Here is a 22,731-nt window from a genome sequence, read left to right as displayed (position 1 = left end):
ACATTGAACTGTATTAAGTAGTGAATTTTAGGATATCCATAGACTCAAGACACGTGTGGAGCATTTCCACATTACTATTTGTATTTGTGTGCGTCTGTATAATGTCTGTCGTGGTAATGTTGGCATAGTAGCTTCGTTATCTTTGGGATTTGTAATTCAACTTTCATTGTGTACGAGATGCAAGAAACAAATGGAAAAGTCCATGTGAAATGGTTCAGTTGGCTCTAAACACTACGGGACGTAGCATCTGAGGTCATCAGTCATCTAGCTTAGAACTACGTAAACTTAACTAACCTAAGGACATCACACACATCCATGCCCGCGGCAGGATTCCAACCTGCGACCGTAGCAACCGCGTGGTTCCGGGCGGAAGCACCTAGAACCGCTCTACCACAGGGGCCGTCTCCTTGTCAAACTGAGCCTCTAATAAACTTAGTATGAAACACACACAATAATTGTATTGATTTACGAACAATATACATCACTTGAGTAACAGCAGTTTGTGAGTTTTTAATTTATAGTCTGGTGTTTATTGAAGTGATATCATTCTACAGTGATTGTTTATTAAAGTCTAACCTTCAGCAGACAATTTACTTCAGAGGGGATGCATAATTACTATTAACTACAATTTAAATATTCTCTGCAATTTATATAATCTTTGAAACGTCCTGGAAGATTAAAACTGTCGGCCGGACCGAGACTCGAACTCGCAGGAGAGCTTCTGTAAAGTTTGGAAGGTAGGAGGCGAGGTACTGGCAGAAGTAAGGGCTGTGAGGACGCGGCGTGAGTCGTGCTTTGGTAGCTCAGTTGGTAGTAGTTCGGCGCTAGCGGCCGTGCGAAGCGGAGGTCCGCTACTTCCGCCTGTGCGGCGTGTGCGAGTGTTTGTTTACTTGTGGACTTCGTCTGCGCGCGGGCTAGTAACAACGATCATGGCGAACAAGTACAGGAAAACTACATTACGATTCACTTTCTGCAAAGACTACGAACGACCAAAGGCTTTAGCAGTGGAACGATTCATTCGAGAGGACGTCAAGATACCGCCAAACGATATTGTCGGAATTCATCTGTCCATCGTTAGTCCCACGGTGTGTGTTAAGATGGTAAATGACGCGGCGTGTGAGAGAATTCTACAGGCGACAAAAGCAGGTCTCCGATTTTGCCATGGTGACGGGAATGTCGGCACGGTAACTGTAGAACATGCTGGTCTGGGTGTACGGACAATACGTGTTTTTGAGCTGCCTTTTGAACTCCCGGCTGACGAAGTTATCGAGGCTTTTAAGCCATACGGCACGGTACATGGTCACACAGCAGAACGCTGGACACAATTCGCCACGTACCCAGTTCTTAACGGAGTGCGACTGATCACTATTGATCTTCAGAAGCATGTACCGTCCTATCTGACAATTGGTGGTTGTCGGGCGGTGGTGATTTACGATGGTCAACCACGTACATGTTCTGGCTGTGGCCAGGAGGGACACCTCAGGTCGAACTGCATGCAACGGCGGATTACGCAACTGCCTTCAGACGTGCAGGAGCCGTCGCCGGCGATGACAGTACTTCCGATCACCTATTCCAAAGCCCTCACTGCGTCCGCTGATGACCGAAAAGACACAGCCCTGGTGGAAGATGGCACTCTCCGAAACCTTTTAGCAGACGTCGGGATGACAGAGGTTGCTGCTCCATCGAGCATACAATCTACGGAGACAACATCCGATGAGACCGAACTCCCACCAAGCACACCGATAGTACATGAAGCAGTTCCAGCCACTACGGATGCTGTACCGTCTGGAACGCACTCTGTGACGACAACATCAGTTTCGACCGAACTCCCGCCAAGTACAACGATGGGACTCGAAACACTTCCTGTTCCTACGGATGCTTTTCTGTCAGGCAGCCGTGATTCCCTACAATCTGAGGACACGGAAGGAAGATCACGCAAACAACGTTGCCCGAAAAGGAGGAAACGGCGTCGTCGCACGACATCTCCTAGGGATGACTCCCCTTGCCCCGACGACGATGTGCCTGTGGACCAAGACGACACAACAGCCTCTACGAAACAGGATTAGGCAATGGAAACTGTTCGATCAGACCCGCAGCGGTCTGTCACATTGACGGTACCGGGACGTGGTGATGCTGAAGAGGAATCACAACCAATTGGCTCTCCCGAAGCAGCTGCTGTGGCAATGAACACGAATATATTACCGCCTGCAAAGATGTGGTATGACGATATTGAGGAGGCGCCGGACGTCATACAGAGGCAGCCGGCACTCACGAAGACGGCCTAATAATTGCTGAAGGTGAAGGGAGAGAGGCGAGAGAACGTCTTATACCTCAGTCCCCAGCGCCGATGCAGGGAGATGGTGTTGCGCATCGACAGAGTGGGATTCAACGCTATGCGAACCGTATTGCGACATTAAATATCAATGACGTGCGTTCACCGGCCAAAATACACCTACTGAAGGAAACGATTTGGGCATCGGATGTGGATATTGCTTTGCTGCAGGAAGTCCACATAGCTGCACTCCCATACATCGCAGGCTACCAATCCTATTCGTCACATGGAGATCACAATGGGAGTGGGGTGGCAGTTTACGTGCGAGATGGCTTCCCAGCGGAAAACGTGTGTTACCTTCCCTCGGCTAGGGGAATGGCTTTCACGACGTTTGGGACACGCATCATCAATCTTTATGCACCGTCGGGAAACAATCGGCGGCGGGAAAGGGCGCGATTTTATGCAGAAGACATTGCCCCACTTTTCCATGGACGTTATGAATGTGTAATAATTGGTGGAGATTTCAACTGTGTTCTCAGCCCGAAAGACCAATGGCCGCAAGCAAACATCAGCCAAGAGTTGCGACTCGTTGTCAACGACCTTGTACTTAGTGACACGTGGGAATTACGACATGGAGATGCACCGGGATACACCTATGTGACAAGTCATTCGGCGAGCAGGTTAGATCGCATTTATATCTCACGCGCTCATGCAAATGATGTCCAGAACGCGGAACGCTGGCCATTGGCATTTTCCGATCACAGCGCTTACATCTGTACGGTGCTTCTTCCCCGTAGAGAGGTTTGGAACAGTAAGGCCCCTTGGAAATTAAACATTCAACATCTACATGATCCTGAATGCCGTCACCGGATCCTTGAGACATGGACGATGTGCGAGCGAAGGGTTGGAAGGTATGCGACGAAGCTTGATTGGTGGCTGACTTGTGCTAAACCGGCGCTTCGCCGTACGTTCATCTCATATAGCAGGGAGATGGCAGAATGGCGCCGCCGTACGACCGACTTTTATTTTGCAGCGCTGCGCGACCTGGACGATGGTCCGCCGGGACAGGACGTCTGGATCGAACGCAAAAGGATAAAAGCTAAACTAGTGGCTTTAGCTCGGAAACATCTTCAGGGAACCATGGTGCGCGCCAGATGTCACGATACGATAATGCACGAGATTCCTTCCATGCACCACGTCATGAATGAACGAAAGCACCGACGACGCGTTTTGGTACGGGAATTAATTACCCGCGAAGACCGGAGAGTGACGCGTCAAGCGGACATTGTCTCTGCATTCGTCGACCATTACCAACACATCTATCGGGAAGAAGCAGCCCCTGTCGATGACCTCGAACGTATAGTCACGTACGTCTCCCGTACACTGACGGTGGAAGCCGCGGGAACCTTACTGGAAGCCATTAGCTGTGAGGAAGTACGTGATGCGATCGCAAAGGGTGCGTTGAACCGGTCCCCAGGCATTGATGGACTTCCTGCTGAATTTTATCGAGAATTTCGCAACGAAATGGCACCGCGATGGACGGAAATGTACAACGAGATGTTAAATTCCGATGCGCCTATTCCACCGGCTTTTATGGAAGGCCTCTTGATGCCAGTACATAAACCGAAGCCAGGAATTACGGTCACACATTATCGCCCCATCACCCTGCTTAATGCCGACTATAAGATCTTTGCACGGTTGCTAGCGTCCCGATGTCGTAAGTTAATTCGTAGCGTTCTCTCTCCAGAACAGACGACACCGGGTGGATCGGTGAATGTGCAAACAGCTACTGGCGAATGCCGTGATGTGATAGCGCTGGCGGAGGAGTGCCGGCTTAAAGCGGCGATGGTGGCGGTTGATTTTGACAGTGCTTTTGATAAGGTGCGCCACAACTATCTGTACGCTGTACTGGAACAAATGGGATTTCCAGACCGTTTTACTGGTCTCATTAGAAGGATTTATGGGGGCGCACAATCCTTGGTACAGGTTAATGGGCGTATAGCAGGGCCCATTCAAATTCGACGATCCATTCGCCAGGGCTGCCCTCTTTCGATGCTGCTGTTCGCGATAGCGTTGGAACCATTAATTGGGAGGCTAACAAATTCTCTTTCTGGGATGGAACTGCGGGGCTACACCTTCAAATGTCGTGCCTATGCGGACGACCTCCTGCTGCTCGTTCGTTCTGAAGAAGAGGTGAAGACGGTCCTTGAACTGTTGTTTGACCACAGTGTGACGGCGGGTAGTGCAGTGAACATGAACAAATCGGCAGCAATGCCGGTTGGAAGGGGCCTTACGCCAAAAGAAATCAGTCCGTTTCCTTGTGTGCAACGATTCCGCTATCTCGGCATAGACTTTACCTCATCTGTAAAACATACTGCGGCAGTTAACTACCGACGTATTTTACAGACAACACGTACCCTGGTCCGACAACATCTCCTACGGCGCCTCGATTCTTTGCAGCGAGTCGAATATCTGAACACTTATGTGGTTTCTCGAATGGTGCATATTTCGCAGATCCTGCCCCTACCACTCACGCTCGGACGTCGACTTCAATCAGCACTAGGTTATTTTGTGATGATTGGATCGCCCCTCAAAGTGCGATACACAACGCTCACGCTCCCTACGGACAAGGGGGGACTCGGACTTACGAATGTTCACTGCCGAGCGACGGCGCTCCTTCTAGCCACGATGTACAAGCAATGGCGCAGCGGGCGTGATTCCCTTACATCCCGCCTACTGGATCTCCTAGTTCCAGCGTCCCTCACACCTCCGGTAGCGGTGGGCAACATTACGCCACATTTTGCGCATGTATCAACATTCATCGTGGAACTTAGTTATGTCAGAGACGAGCTTCCGCGCACGAGACCACCATGCGCGAAGGATTTTTATGTTTGGCTGCAACGACGGATAAGTCGTAATGTCATTGAACTCAAACACCCCAAGTTGCATTGGCCGAAGATTTGGAGACATGTGCACCAAAAATTCCTTCCTACCTTCGTTCGGGCACTGTGGTTCTCTGTCACCTGTGGCAAGTTCAACACCAACGAACGACTCTATGCAATTGGACTAGTGGACACTCCAATATGCCCGAAATGTCGCCAAGTGGATGACGACCATCACCGCTCAACTTGTATCGCGGTGGAGGACGTATGGCTCCTAGGAAGACAGATGGTGGCTTGCTACCTCCGTGTGACCCCGCAACATATTACACCTGCTTCCTTCTTATATCCGGAGAGTGACTACTTTCCGGCGACTAAATCACACTCGATCATCTGGGCCAAAGGTTGGACGATCGCGTACCTCTATGGGGATGCTGCCAAGTCGCGACTCGACTTTTGGTATTTCTTGCAGCAAGCCCACAATGAGGTTCATAGATGGTCACACTATGGGTAAACCTTTGCCAGCTATCTTCACGCAGTCTTCCTCGACCCCCCACGCAGTTGGGATGTGCCGGGTGCAGACGGTGTGCACATTTGACGCTTCTCTCACCGCTCCATATGTAATGCACATACTATACCATGAAATGATCTACATGTTCCTTTTAACAGAGTGATCTTCATGGAAAATAAATAAATAAATAAATAAAAACAAAAAACAAAAAAAAAAGTTGGTAGAGCACTTGCCCGCGAAAGGCAAAGGTCCCGAGTTCGAGTCTCGGTCCAGCACACAGTTTTAATCGCCAGGAAGTTTCATATCAGCGCGCACTCCACTGCAGAGTGAAAATCTCATTCTATATAATCTTTTCCACTACAGCAAACTGTTAGATTGATCAATGGGCCCTAAATTCGTTATAGAAGCAGTCCTCCAGTATTTAACTCAAATTACGTGATGGTGAGACCCAGTTACCGAAATCAGATATTCCACTGTAAGGCGTACCAAGGAGCAATATAGATTCAGATCAAAATGTAGTAGTGATGAAAAGTAGGCTAAAGGTTACGAGACTAGCCAGGAAGAATCGATATGCAAAGAAGTGGGAGACAGAAGTACTAAGGAATGACATGATACGCTTGAAGTTCTCTAAGCATGTAGATACAGCAATAAGGAATAGCTCAGTAGGCACCACAGCTGAAGAGGAGTGGGCAGCTCTAAAAAGGACAATCACAGAAGTTGCAAAGATAAACATAGGTACAATGAAGGTAACTGCAAAGAAACCATGGGTAATAGAAGAAATACTTCAATTGCTCGATGAAAGAAGTAAATACAAAAATGTTCAGGTAAATTCAGGAATGCACATATGCAAGTTACTGAGGAATGAAATAAATAGGAAGTGCAGGGAAGCTAGGATGAAATGGCTGCTTGAAAAATGTGAAGAAATCGAAAAAGAAATGTTTGTCGGAAGGAAATTCAAAATAACCAAAACAACCGTCAGTAAAATTAAAAGCAGGGGTGGAAATATTAAGGGTGTAATTGGAATTCCACTGTTAAATGCAGAGGAGAGAGCGGTTAGGTGGACAGAGTACACTGAGGGCCTCTGTGACGGGGAAATTTGTCTGATGTGATAGAAGAGGAAATAGGAGTCGATTTAGAACAGATGGGCGGTCCAGTATTAGAATCAGAACTTGAAAGGTCTTTGGAGGACTTATGAGGCAATGGGCGAATTGTGGACCCCTGAAAATATTCTAAGTTCGGAGTTGGCGTGGCCGCACGGTCCGCTCGGCAAGCAACCGCATGGGGCCAAACATTAGCCGTAGCAAGAGGGGTAGCCCCAGCGCATGGTCCAGGCTGACCGCATGGCTGGGAATTCCATGTTAATGCTGTGTCGATAAAGGAGATTTCTATGCCAGGAGTGCCGAAGATGACGGATTTTGTGAAACCATAATGGCAGACATTTCACAGTTCATGTTGAAATTAATAATAGCCAGAGGAATCACGATACCTTAAAAAAATGTACATTACCATTATTTGCACGATGATTCTGATGGTGTAATCAGGTTTTAATATCTTTCTTAGTTTACAGTTTCATGTCTGACTGTAAATTATACAAGTAACACCTAGCAACGAAGTTCCAAAATCTAAACAGTTCATCCGATTTTGTCGAGCGACATGTCTTTAGAAAGCTATTAGTGTAAACCTAAATTGGTATGCATTATAGGCCTGTAACTTGAATAGTACATGAGTTATTGGATGTCAAAGTGGCCGATTACAATTGATTGCGTCTGGCCATAAGTACTCCACAGTTACACGAAATAAAAGAAAAAAAAATATCAGCATGCTTATAAACATATTTACTCGTCTATGTCTTTGTTTAAATCCGACATATACTATTCATGAAGAAATTGGTCAAATATTTACTGTGTTTTAGAAAGCACAGAGACATTAGGCTACTGGCCTACTTTTGTTTCTGTTTCTTTGATATGTTTATTTGATTTGCTTATGTATTTAATAATGTGTGTTAGAAAGTGTTTATGGTCCAGCCGTAGGAATATTTATTTAATTTCAAGTTATTTAAATGTAAACAAGTATTTCGCATGTGTTTCAATATGTTTGTGAGTGTGTGTTGGCTTGGAGACATGGCGTGAGCGCTCTAGCCAATCACAGCGCTCGTTATTACGGTAGGTGACTACCGAAGTGAATGGAGAGACTTCATGGAAGTGGCGAAGGAGCATCAGGCTGCACGGTACAAGGGGGTGCTGGGTGGTGACGGGCAACGGATGGTTGCAGGAGATACTTGGAAGGTGTTGAGCAGTTTGCGCGTGGTCGCGGGAGATAGAAATAATTCGTAGTGCCGACTTGTGCACTTGTGAGATTTTCATGGCTTCTGCAGTGAAGACGTAGTATGCGTTTAGAAGTGAATATCTTGCGAGCTTAGTTGTTGTTCATACCTAACTACGTGAAGTAGGAATCTACTGTTTCCCAGTTATTCAACTTATATTTTATTTAACTGCTGGACCATCGACACCAATAAGTGTTTTGCAGTAATAAAAGGAATTCTTAAAGGTACTTCTGCTATTGTGCTCATCATTTAAAGTAGTTTTATTTATTTGCAGTCTTTCATTTATAAATTTCTATGTTACATTCAAAATTCGCAATTGCCGAGTTATAGGAACCTTCGACTATTCGATTCATGTGTATATTCATATTGTATACAGTAGACTCAGCAGTATTTGGCTTGTAATGAGGCAACTACGTAAACCAGCCCCTGGACAACGAAACCAGCCAAAACTTTTAATATTTCAACGCTGAGTCTTAGGGTACATAGTTGAGGGCCGCCATTGATTTTTTTTGAAAGCCCGCAGACTTAAGAGCAAATAAGGCAGAAGGAATAGATAACAGTCCATCAGAATTTCTAAAATCATTGAGGAAGTAGCAACAATAGGTCTGTTCACGTCTGTGTGTAGAGTGTATGAGTCTGACTACATACCACCTGACTTTCGGAAAAAATATCATCCACATAATTTCGTAGACTGCAAGAGTTGACAACAGCTAGAGTTATGGCATAATCATCTTACTTGCTCATGCATCCAAGTTGCTGACAAGAATAATAAACAAGAGAATAGAATAGAAAATCGAGGATGTGTTAGATGACGATCAGTTTATGTTCATGAAAGGTAAAGGCACCAGGGAAGCAATAATGAAGTTGCAGTTGATAATGGAAGCAAGACTAAAGGAAAATCAAGACACATTCATAGGATTTGTGGATCTGGAAAAAGCGTTCGGCAGTGTAAGAAGGTGCAAGACGTCTGAAAATCTGGAACAATAGGGGTAGGCCATAGGGAATGACGGATAATATACAATATGTACAAGAGCCAAGAGGGAATAATATGAGTGGACGACCAAGAAGAAAGCGCTCGGATTGAAAAGGGTGTAAGACATGGATGTAATCTTTCACCCCTACTGTTTAGTCTGTATATCAAAGAAGCAATGATGAAAATAAAAGAGAGATTTAGGAATGGGATTAAAATTCAAGGTGAATTTATATCAATGATAGGACTTGCTGATGACATTGCTATCATGAGTGAAAGTGAAGAAGAATAAATTAGAGGATCTCCCGAATGAAATGAACAATCTAATGAGTACAGGATATGGACTAAGAGTAAATCGAAGAAAGACGAAAGTAATGAGAAGCTGCAAATATGAGAAAACAGCGCGAAACTTAAAATCAGGCTTGACGGTCATGAAGTAGATGAAATTATGGAATTCTACTACCTACGCAGCAAAATAACGAATGATGGAAGGAACAAGGAGGACATCAAAAGCAGACAAACACTGGAAAAGCGGATTCCTGGCCAAGACAAGTCTATTTGTATCAAACTTAGACAGTAATTTGAGGAAGAAATTTCTGAAAATATACGTTTGGAGCACAGCATTGTATGGTAGTGAAACATTGACTGTGGGAAAACCGGAACAGAAAAGTGAAGAAGCATTTGAGATGTGGAGCTGCAGACGAATGTTGAATATTTGGTGGATTGGTAAGGTAAGGAATGAGGAGTTTCTGCGCACAGTCGGGGAGGAAATGAATATGTGGAAAACACTGATAAGGAGAAGGGACAAGAAGATAGGACATCTGTTAAGATATGAGGGAATGACTTCCATTGTACTAGAGCGCTCCTATAGAGGGAAAAAAACTGTAGAGGAAGACAGAGATTGGAATACATCCAGCAAATAATTGAGGACGTAGGTTGCAAGTGCTACTCTGAGATGAAGAGGTTAGCACAGGAGAGGAATTCCTGGTGGTGTAATATTAGTAATTTTCGCCTCACAAACATTAATGTACGCTCAATAGCAAACGCCGGATGGCCTAAGGTTATCGAACAATTGTGAAGTAAAAGAAATGAACTATGGCATATCAGCGACAGAATCTATTATTCTTTATCTTTGCTGTTCTTGTGCGGTGCCTGTAAATCTCTATGTACATGTATCGATTAATAATATAAAAAAGCATTCTGTTGTTTCAAGACAAATGAGGCATTGGGGGCCTCACCTTTTACTGTTTGTATTCCATGAAACGCGGACGCGGACTTGCTGCCTTCCGCATCAATATTTTATATTTTATGTGTAAATATTCAGTAAATATGCTAATTGTTATTTTTCGAATCAGAAAACATGTATTTTCTTGTCATTGATTAGGAACAGACAGCATCAAGAGGACATTTTGACTGTTATGTATAAAGTATTTAACCACAATGGTTATCTATTGTAACGTAATAAGAAAAGGTACGTAGCATTATAAAACGTGCGTTAAAGATAAGTGTGTTTATTTTAGTAAATCAACCTTGATGATTTCCATCTCCTCATTTACTTGAATGTTAATTATTTTGTGTTAGTTCATCCCCAGAAATTACGATCACTCTGATGGGCCGAACGCAGCATGAGGCAGAAGGAACATTATCGTTTTCCTATTATTTCTGATCCGCTCTTTTTTTCTAATTGTGTAGTGTTACATTTCTTTAAAAGTCTACAAATCTTCTGGTCCCTTAGTGTTATCGCGGGTATGACTACATCGCGACTACAAAAATGCACAGAAATGATAATGTTTCTTCCGAACGATCTCAAATAAATCAATCTGTTGCTCTTATTCAAAATAATCCAACCAGGTATTTCAAGCGCAACGTATGCTATTATAATAGTGTAATCAATCCCTGATTCTGTTGCCAAGTGGCGCACCAAGATATTCGCTTTTTCGACATTTTTCAAAAAAATATAAAATAACAGTTCTTTTTCTTTTCGCACCCCCCCCCCCCCCCCCCCCCAAGAGCAACGCTACACTGGGCTGCATCAGACCATTCAAGACTGATGACTCAAAAAAAAATCAATTCAACAGGGAATATTTATTAGGCTCCTTTTTCTGGGCGCCCATATTTGGTTCGGACTTTAAGCTCTCGTGAAGCCGGAATCGAAAAGATGGTTTTGTAGCCACCAATTAAAGGACATATTTTTAAATGTATCTCCCGATAAGCTGACCGCCACACTGACAATCATTCCTGCCAGGGATGTTCTGGCTATTAACGGATTTGAGGGCAAATTTGAGTGGAAGTATCTGAATAGCGGCGGAATTGAAATTGCATACAACGATGAGCGGTACAGCGGGTGCTGTGTTGCTTGTGTCGATGAGGGGTGCAGATGAACACATCCCTCACGACGTCTACGGAAGTGGTACGCCTAGGGCAACCGACGCAGCACTAGTGGTCTAATGCCGCTTACACACTGGCGATTAGTTAGCGCGACTTATCCGGGCAACTGAGTCGCGTTCATCATTTGACGAGCAGTTCACAGATAGCCCTTGACGCTGGCTATTTGACCGCGCGTCTCACTGCGGACGTGCCGGTCCCTGCAACTGGCCGTGGCAACCCAACAACGTCTGGTTCTTTCACGCTTGACGATCTGGAGCGCGACTGCAGATAGCGGGGGTAAGCAGTTGCCAACCAACAAAAAACGTGCTACCTTTATTATTTGTTAGCATTTATCTTGAAGAAAGTGCATTTCCAACGCTGTGTTAAAGATTTGTTGTTCTTCTTTCAAATGGTTCAAATGGCTGTAAACACTATGGGACAACATCTGAGGTCATCAACCCCCTAGACTTAGAACTACTTAAACCTAACTAACCTAAGGACATCACACACATCCATGCCCGAGACAGGATTCGAACCTGCGACCGTAGCTGCAGCGCGGTTCCGGACTGAAGCTCCTAGAACCGCTCGGCCGCCGCGGCCGGCTGTTCTTCTTTCGTGACACAAAAATGACTCTAGGTGTGGAACTTTTCACCATTGAAGTAGAATACCTTCCTGCAATTAAGGATTCAGGAAATGAGGATTATAGCAATGAGGTCGAAAAACGTAGTTCTTTGGAGAAGAAAAAAAATTGTTTCTTCCTTTCAAAATAATAACGTATAAAAAAAGCGGAGAAGTGCGAATAGGACTCGCGCTGCGAGGGCGCCACACGAACTTAATTATGTAACAGATAGTTCATCTACGGCTTTTGATAAGTGAGGTTGCATTAAAATAGGTGACATAAATGGCCATACCTTTTGACTGCGTTGCCTTTGAGTCATAAATTGTTTACACTGCCAATGGAACGTAGATGTTAGTGCTTGACATGTCATGGAATAGCAATGTGCACATACACAGATGACAGTAGTGAAATGCGGTTGGAAAGGTACTGACCTATAACGAATTTATTAACGTTTCTAAAACCACTAAAGAATTTATTTTCAACATTAAACATCCAAGAATAACATTAACTGAAAAGACTAAATTTCAACAAGCAACAGATGGTAAACACCTCATAAGGGCAACAGTTCAAAATCACTTCCTTTCAGTAAAGAATATTAAATGAAATAAAAAAATACATATACATTACAAAGAGGAAAACAAATGATCAAATGGTTATGGCACAAATACCAGCCATCGGCTATTGCCAGTAATTATCAAAACGCCCTTGCCTTAGAAGTATCCAAAATGACTGACAAAGGTGGTTCAAATTTATGATGATAAAAGCGGTGGCAGAGGCAACGCCAAGAGCGACAATCCCTCCTTCTCTATTAACATAGGAGGGTGGTTGCCGCTACCACGGTACTAGAAACCTTAATTAAAAATTTCAATCATGATACTTAGGCATCTGTAACAAGATCACAGTTAGCAAGAAATACAATCACGTATCATGTAACACGGAGACAACTCGTTAATTATTTAGTAAAAATTAGACACACTACAAACGCAAAACTTCTTCATTAAATTTCTTTTTTGTAGATGCAAACAATTTAGTAAACAGCTCGTTCTGGTGATACTAGCCAACAGGTAACTAAAGACATGCCTCCGAAATGAGGAAGCTAGATTCAACAATTTTCACTGACTATTAAGTACAATTCGTAAAGCACAAGAAATACATCTGCATTCTGTAGCCTTAGAGTATGAGATCATTTTGAAATAGTGACAGACACAAGCCCACACACATTGGAGGAAATGGACTCAAGTAGTACCAGGCAAAACTTTCATAAATAACACATTTATATAAGTAACAACAGGCAACCAGGATACGGAGTCAAAATAGCCATCATGCGACATAAAGTGACGTGCACACTAATCGGATGCTCACCGTGAGTTATCGTAAAATCCAACGCCCATTGACAAACGCTTTGCTTAGAGAGGGCCGAGAGAAGAATGTAACAAGATTACTCGCAGTCGGAAACCCACGGGTATTATCCAGTAGACGTTACCGCGTCCAGTACTTGCAAAGGTCACACCGGACTCCAGCCCGGTACCACAACGGACACGAAGTGCTTGCAACTTCAATAGCAAAAGACACCCCGAATAGTTGTCCTGCCGGAGTAGCTTTTAACGAGCCATGTTAACGGCTGCAAGCACCACTCAGCCTCGACAAACGCGCAGTGAGCAAAGGCACCACTCTTGCCAGCGGACCACGGCAGACGCTTGGCTACAACACGCCGCCTCACTTGCGCTCTTCGCTGTCCATGTCAGACTCACCACTCAACCAGGCCGCCGCAGCCCTTAACCAACTTCTCCTCAGACCTGCCCTCTACCAGTGACAGTAACGCTCCAGGCGCTCTTGCGACCAGAGGGATTCCGAATCCGAGGAAATAACGCGAAATTAAACGCTGGCTCACGGCACAAGTAGCATCGCGTACATGGATATAAAAGGGCAGTGCACTGGCGGATCTGCCATTTGTGTTCAGATGTATCATGTGAAACGGTTTCCGACATGATTATGGTCGCACGAAGGGAATTGACGAACTTTGAACGCGGAATGGTCGTTGGAATTAGATGCATGGGACATTCCGTCTCGGAAATCGTTAGGGAATTCGATACTCCGTGATCCACTGTGTCAATAATGTCCCGAGAATACCAAATTACAGGCCTTACCTCTCACCATGTACAACTACGGCCTTCACTTAACGACCGAGAGCAGTGCCGTTTGCTTAGAGTTGTCAGTGCTAACATCAAGCAGCACTGCGTGAAAATCCGCATAAATCAATGTGGGACGTACGACGAACGTATCCGTTGGCCAGTGCAGCGAAATGTGGTAGTAATGGGCTAATGCAGCAGACGACCAACGCGAGTGCCTTTGCTAACAGCGCTTCTCTTGGACTCGTGACCATATCGGTTGGACTCCACTGGAAAACTGTGACCTCACCAGATCAGTCCGGATATCAGTTGACAGGGTTCGGATGTGGCGCAGACCCTACAAAGTCATGGGCCTCAACTATCAACAGTGTACTGTGCAAGGTGGTGGTGGGTCCATAATGGTGTTGGCCCTGTTTACATGGAATGGTCACCTAGTCATTGAACCGATCACTGACTGACAGTGGCTATCTTCGGCTATTCGTAGACCATTTGCAGCCATGCATGAATGTTACGTTCTCAAACAAAGATGTGATATCACCGACCCAGAGTTGATCGCCACTGGTTTGAGAAACATTCGGCACAGTTTGAGCAAATGATTTGGCCACCCAGATCGCCCGACATGAATCCCATTGAACATTTATGGGTCATAATCGACCACAATACCCTGCACCGGCAACACTTCAGCAATTATGGACGACTCTAGAGGCAGCATGGCTTAATATATCTTCAGGGACTTCCGACGATTTGTTGAACCCATACCACATCAGGTTGCTGCACTATGCCAGGCAAAAGGAAGTCCGAAACGATGTTAGGAGGTATCACATGATGTTTGTCACATCATTGTAATTTTACTTAAGGCCAGTAATAGTTCCAGAGAAAAAGATGTCTTAACAGGCACAAGGGCAACAGATAGCAAGAAATATTTTGTTTATGTGATATAATTACAGATTAACAGTTTTGGGTTTATTTTTTCTTGTAATGTTAAACCCTGCTTCTTGCCAAATTTCATGCTATGCGTCACGAGAACTACTTTATAGATTTTGAACAGCGAGCTTCCAAGTGTGACAAATCTTGACGTAAGTAGCCATATCCTTTTATTGCAGTGACTTAGATGCTTAAAGCTTTTACGCCGTTCCTGAGAAAAAGGGGTCACAACAAAAAACTGACACAAGGAGATCCTACGATTGTTGCGCTTTTACTGGCTGAATTATGGAATCCTAAAAACCAATCCCGTATGTATTAGTTTATTACTCATGAGATTAAATTTTGTATCTTGTTCATTTACCAAGAAACAGCACCTTTAGCGCAGGGAAAATAACCTGCAAATTTGTCTCGTATGCTAGTGGTGTTGCAGCTTTGTATATGGGAGGTATTCCGTACGTCTTCGAAACCAATTGTTTCTAAATTATCATCCAGCTTGAAACAGTTTCTTTTGCGGACAAAGTTGTGCAAAAAGCTGCATGCTGTAATTATTACTGTGTAGGCCTGATGTTGCACATTTTTGCGATGAAATATTTGCAATTTTGTAGCCATTCCGTAAATGGCTCGCACAACCACAAAGCTCTTGCAGCAGAGCCTCAGCGGAGCGGTTTAATGGCGTGTCCGGCGTCTCCACTGCGCGAATCAATTCCACGACCGTCGCGCTTTCCAACGACCGAAACTCACTGCTGAATCGCCGCCAGTAAGTCGCCATGGTGAAAGCTGCAGAGATCGGAGTTTCGGCGGCGCGGCTGTTGTATTTACCGAGAGGATTAGAGCAACTAGCATGATCCCTTGTTCTCAGTTGCCCGATCTAGCTAGTTCTGTGCCTGGTGTGTTGCTGCCTATTGGGCTGGTACGTAGCGCTGTCTCTGCAATTAACAGGGCGAGTCGCGGGCGCGTTTAGGAGCTGTCGGCAGCAAGTAGAGGCGTCGCTAGCACATGGCAATCAACGTTAGCCTTAAAAAAATACTTATTGTTCAATACTACAGTAGACCTACTACTTGAGCTAATTAGTGGTTGCTACTTATTCTACATTCAATTGCAGCGATGCTACAGGTAGCAAAATTTACAGCCCCAATAACAAACAGACAAACAAACAAACAGAACATACTGCTAAAAGTAACACTATTGTATTTATTTCTATCATATATTGCCTGTAGCGTTACAGGTTGTGCCAGTAGATATAGAAAATTATCACAGCCTCTCGGCCGGTGCTCATTGACCTAATACCAGTGGGTTTGCCCTTGGCATTGGGCTGGCCCTAAACCTTTATTATTCGTTGTAGTCCTCTGTAAGAGACAATTTTGTAAAAATGTCCTTACTACTCTAATTCTGAACAACTACTACACTAAGAGCTTGTCAAATTCATTATAACAGTCGCACATTCTTCCTCGTCCGAGAAGAGGCGAATTCCATCATTAGTGACGGCCAATCCACGCCCCAGCGTCAACGGACACACGCGAACTAGCTACATCTTCTATTTTCTACTACTGGTCGTTTTCCCATAGGAATTCCCTCAAGATCATCTGTGATATTTCATTAGACGAGCAGTTTAATATATGAAAAGTTTTCTCTCGTCTAAGAAGATGATACATGTCATTATTAGGAAGTTTGTCTGCTTTATCATGATACGTGGGGCACTCACAGACAACGTGTTCGGAAGTGTCCTCTACCGCTCGACGGCCACACGGAGGTACATCGCGCTTCCGGAACCAGGATAAACATCCCAGGTTTGGTCCACGACCCGTACGGAAATGAAGCAGTCCCCTGCTTGGATTGAAGTACTTTAATTGCAAACGTTCCCTGATGTTTGGCAGCAGTCGAAAGATACTCCTCCTAGATTCCTCTGCTTTCCAAAATTCTTGCCAAAGCTCTTCCCCCTCCTCTTGATCGTTATTCGATTCACAACCTGAACTCCCAGAATATCAGCAGTCTTCTCAATTTTCTCCTTTTTAACCCAACACCTTACAGTGTGTTCTCTTAGTTTCACATCAAGGAGACAAAGCGCCATTAGCACTAATAAAGCTCCTCCTGGGGACATCCCATATACCTCAACAAAGTGAAGTATCATATTCTGCTGCACTCTTCTCACAGCCATGGTAGGCATGACCCTCGTAAGTCTGTGTTCCCCAGACGGCAATACTGTAATCCACTGCAGACGCCAGTGTACTGTTATGTCCATTCCAAATTAGCGATCTCTGACTATTCTGTCTATGTGGGCTGCAAAGTTCCAGCGCTCAACAACAATAATTCCTAGATATTAGGCCTCACAACACCGAGAAACTGGTGAGCCCTCGATTCTGACCGTCGGATTCGTTACGAGCTCACCTTTTAATAGCACGTATTTCAACTTATTTGGAGCAATATTCATTTTCGCAATAATTGAAAACATAGTCAGCGATCTTAAAAGTAGTTAAAATTAAAATTTAAAACAGTATTGAAAGCAATCTTTTTACAATATTTTTTTTATTGGAGGGAGTGACCGGTTTCGACTCTATGAAACAGTCATCTTCAGGCTCCAGAGCGGTGGATGAACACTCCTAGACGGCACTCATCTAGCAGTGTCCATCCACTGCTCTGGAGTCTGAAGATGACGGTTTCACAGAGTCGAAACCGGTCACTCCCTCCAATAAAACAATATTCTAAAAAGATTGCTTTCAATACTGTTTTAAATTTTAATTTTAATATTCATTTTGCTTTTTCTTTGGTAACATTCAGAAAGTAGAATGATTGCCCTCTACATTAGGCTCAAAATACTCGTAGATAGTGTCGCCGACCAGCAGGAAGAGCCCGTCCGCGTAAGCTGTCAGCTCCAGCACATTCTTCTGCAGTTTTCCAGCAATGGCTCAGTGTTAAGATTTCACAAACGCAGTCCCAGGACAGAGCCCTGTGCGCACTCCTTTGTAATCCTTTTACTGATAGTCCCGCTAGGAGACGACAGCCAGAGCTCCCTTCCCTCACAATAGCTCCTCAGACAACTATAAAGCGGCCCTGGGCATTCTATCTCTCATAAGCAGTTTAAGTCCACCAGATGTGCCAATATGCCCAAAATGACGCCAGCTATGTACTTGCGCAGGACTGAGCGACAGACCTCGGCTGGCAGGGCAATTGCGTCACACGCCTATCGTCCTTCCCGAAAACCAAATTGCTTGTCATCCGACACAGCACTCCGCGTGGCGCCAGTCTGTCAGCAAGCAGGTCTTCAAACAGCTTCCAAACACACATGCAGAAGACATATAGGCCTATAAGACTTGGCTTCTGCTGGATCCTTATCTGGACTTCTCTTGATAATAACCATATTCTCCAACTAGGGGAATTTACCCGTTCTGAGACATTCGCTATACAACGATTTGATAAGAGGTGAAACTAGCTCGGGGGAGGGGGTTTGGGGAGGGGGTGGCAAGGAATTGCACTACCTCTGCCACAATAGCTGTCGGCCCTTGGGCTTTATCCCTCTTCAAGGATTTTATCATGCGGTCTTCTTCCGAGAAGGGAGAGATCAGCGTAGCATTGGTGTATTCTGATTGGTCCCCTATTCTATCCTTCTTTGTTCTTCTGTGTCTGTCTGATAGTCATTGTCAGGCAAGAGAGTCTGGAGAAGGACCTAAGAAGTTTCCTGCCAAGAATCCGTCATACAGCCTCCGTCCATGACGATAGACAACAATGTTAGCGATCTTATCTTTTCCCATACGAACTTGTAGGGGCGTCTCAGTGGCAATGGCTAGTTGGCTTTGCACATAGCGCTCCCAACTACGAAGTCAGGTTGCTCTTTAGCGTCTCTATATAACTGGAACCAGTGCAGTTTTTCTTGCCAAACCATACTTCTGTGGTAGTAATTCCTGGGCCTTCTCACAGACCAAAGTTCATCAGACCATGGTGAAGGAGAGGCTGCTACGTCGCACCTCCTTGCTGGTATGGCCGCCCTAAATGCTTTAATAATTGCAACAGTTCCTCGGAATACTCGTCCACATCTTCATCACCCTCCAGCAATGTCACGCTCCTTTACCAGGCGTTTCCAATCTTTTTCGTATAACTTAATTGTGTTTGCCATTAACGCGTCGAGAGTCTGAGCTACCGAGGGGTCATTGGCCGCTGTTCTACGGATGGAGCATGAGTGCCGTCTACACGTTGTGGGTCCGTCAGCTGCATCCGCAACACATAGGCAACTGGTCAAGCCACCAGCTGCACTCCATGTGCTACCGACTACGTATAAGGAAGTTTAAAACGTTGTTTTACCAATTGATCTAAGGGACTGAGGAAGGAAAAGTAGATTATAAGAGTGATTAACTTATATACGCGGTCCTGTCATGTTAACGTGAGCTGTGGTAATTCAACTAACGTTTGCAGTGCTGACGTGCATGGAGAGTGTCAGTGAGGTTCAGGAAGGTACTGACAGGGCTGAGGAGCCATGCCGACTACAGTGCCATAGCCAGCTGCGCTAGGCTTCTCAGCTGAGGATCCATGGCGCGAACCGCCCGATAGAGGTGGCCTCATAAGTTCTCGTTTGAGTTTAAACACGGGAAGTTTGGTGGCCAGAGGAATATGATTAACTCTTCCTGGGGTTCTTCGCAACACTCACATTCGTTGTATGCTGCGTAAAACGTTGCATTGTCTTGTTCTTAGACGCCATCACCCTAAGGAGAAAACAAAACCTAAGGAGAGAAGCATACTTGCGCCTTCCAGAATGTCGAGATCACCCGGGAATGCCACGAAAACATTCTTCAGGCCATAAGAGACTCCTCTCCTAAATGGGCCTTTATGAAGATTACCATAGAGTCATACACGGAAACTGACATCTGTCCGATACAGCACACACCATGAGTCATCTAAAAGGTCACCTATCGTCACTTAGTGGACGTCTACTTGCAGTACTGGCATGGAAATTCCAGCATTCGTCGTCGCTGAACAGCAGTCATCTTGGGTGCATGAACCAGGCACCTGCTGTAGAGGCCAATACGCAGCCACGTTCGCTGAACGGTGGTTGAGGAGACACTGTTGGTAGCCCCTTAGTTCACCTGGATGATCAGTTGCACAATAATGGCATGTTTATTCTCCTGTACACACCTTTGTAGCCGTCATTCACCCATATCATCTATGGCCCACAGATGCCTCGACACCAGTTTTGGATAGCGCTGTTTCGCCAAGCAAGACATACTTTAACCAAGATAGCACACGGACAGTTTGCCAACTTAGACGTTTCGAAAATGCTTCCACCCCACACGCAAAAGCCAATGATCATGCCCTTTTGCACGTCACATAAATCGCTCTGTTTCTGCATTACATTATCGACTACACTGTGTTTCCCCGACTCTCTTTACTACACCCTCCACTGTTAGTGCTCCCACCTGCTGTCTGTGAATAGATACTGCCCGTTGTCGTCGAACGCAGGCAGTGGTCACATTATGTGTGTCATGACTGCATAAGATGGAAAAGATAATTTTTAATAGATGCTGAAACTATGGGAAGTGTTTGTGATATGGACCTGAGTGGTAAGACGTCTGTTAAATCAGAGGAGGAACAAACTAGTAAAAAGGAAAGTGGCTCTGTGAAAGGGAAAACTGTGAGTTTACTCAGTGCTATAAAAATTTTGTCTAGGCAACTATGATTTAATTTAGACTCTATGTCTGACTTGCATCCTATTACAGTCTTATAATCAAGTGATTATTAATAAGTTTAGTCTAGAAAAGTTAAAATCTGATCACGTAGTATTAAGGAACTGAAGGCTGACATGGAAACCGATTTTCAAACTCAGACTCATGATCTAAGGAAGTAATTCAAAGAGGATTTTAGTTCAATTCAACAAGCTGCTGAAATGATCGTGTAGGAAGTACAGGATATATACTCTGAGAATTTTTTAGAATTTACGGAGAATATCTCTGCGGTTGTATTTAATTTAAGCGCTGGTACTACTTCACATGTAAATGTGTTGACGAAGGAGTGGAATGAGGCTATTGATACTATTGAAACTGAAGGTTCAGAATTAATGAACACTTGTGAAATAACACGTATGAATAAATCTGAGAAACATTACCCATTGATTTAAGTACAACGAAATCTGATGTGACACAGCAGGTGGAAGTAGTGGAGAATAACTCCGTAAAGCAAACTGATGAGCTTATATTCAGGGCAAAAAAGCTAGCTGGTAAGCTGGTAAGTTAAGCCAGTCTGAATGTAATGCGTTATACATATTAGTCCAACGTTTAAGAACGAGTCAGTAAATGACAGTGAACTAATAGTACCCAAGTTAATAATCATGTGGGTGGAATATACCGAGCACAATTTTTTGAGTGAGTCGAGGAAATATTAGTCAAATATTGCCAGGATGTTAAGAGTTTTGGGTTTAGTGTTGGTTGTTTAAGAGGAGAAGATCATAATTGGCTTCCCAATACCAGAGCGAATTTAAGACGTACTTAAGAGGGTTTTTGTTTGCCCTAGAGAGTATTCTAGAAAATACGATGACAGGAAAGGGTCACTATGAACATTATTTAATCTGTAACAAGTATGCCGGTGAGTGCTTCAGCTTTGAGAACAGTGTGCATCAGGGTGGGAAGACTACTAGTGGAGACTCCAAAGTGAGTACGGGACTTAAGTGTTATTGTATTAAGGTGTGCGACCAGTGATTTCTAATTAATTGGAACATTAAGTAAGTAATGGACATGCTTTGCGTGAAGTGTACGTCAATAGTGATAAAACGTAAAATTTCACTACCAACAGGCGTTACTACAGTTAGTAATGCCTTTTGGTAGTGAAATTTTACGTTTTATCACTATGCTGCGATATGTAGATGTATTGTATTTGCGAATAAGATGTGAATTATTGATCGAATCGGTAAAAGTTATAGACTTAGAACGCCTTTACTGTCTCAGTCCCGGTTGGGGTGATCTTACTTCATGTGGAAAATATCACAAACCATTACGGTTGTGACGTGTCTCAAGTTGACCAGGCACCGAACTGGAGGAAGGGCTTTCGCTTGTTTCCCAAGTTACAGGTTTTAGCTACACAGTTAGCTATTTTGGTTACTTTTTTTAGCCAATAACCTTATTTCAACTATTCTTTGCTATAATGAAGGTGAAGACTGATGTTATGGGAGTTGTTTCATTGCGTAGTGCAGAAATTACTGCTATGTACCAGATGTACTGACTGCAGCAGAAGAAGTTTTGAGTGTTACATGTAATCGTTGGTTTGGCAAACAATCATTAACTTGATTCCTTAACAGGAGCAAAAGACGTTGCTGCTTGTTGAAATTTGTGATAACCTGGATGGAAATGAACATTTGGGGAATATCGTGAAGCGTTCATTAAGTTTATAACATCATCAGAAACGTGAATAAAAATATTTTTCGTTGAATTAAATGCTGTTAGAGAAGATTATGATATAATTATCGGGACTTACTTAGCCTCATTTTTAGTGCAACGTTATTACATAAAAATATTTTAATAGAATTTGAATATTATGGATTTATATAGAGTAAAGAATATGATGGATGTTTAGTATGCAGTAAGTTGTGCTTGCAAATTAGCTATTAAATTTAGCAGTTGGCCTGAGGTACACGCGGTTGAGTGTCAGCCAACGATATTCTCAGAAATCGTGGAATACAAGTAATAATGATTCCAGTGAAGCTGAATACTTTTTCGCTACTTCAGGAATACCACGAAGTTTATTAACGTTTGGTTGTGATAT

This window comes from Schistocerca cancellata, chromosome 2 (assembly GCF_023864275.1).
Source record: "Schistocerca cancellata isolate TAMUIC-IGC-003103 chromosome 2, iqSchCanc2.1, whole genome shotgun sequence".
NCBI classification, from domain to species: Eukaryota; Metazoa; Arthropoda; class Insecta; order Orthoptera; family Acrididae; genus Schistocerca; species Schistocerca cancellata.
Note: the sequence above shows the minus strand (reverse complement) of the source record.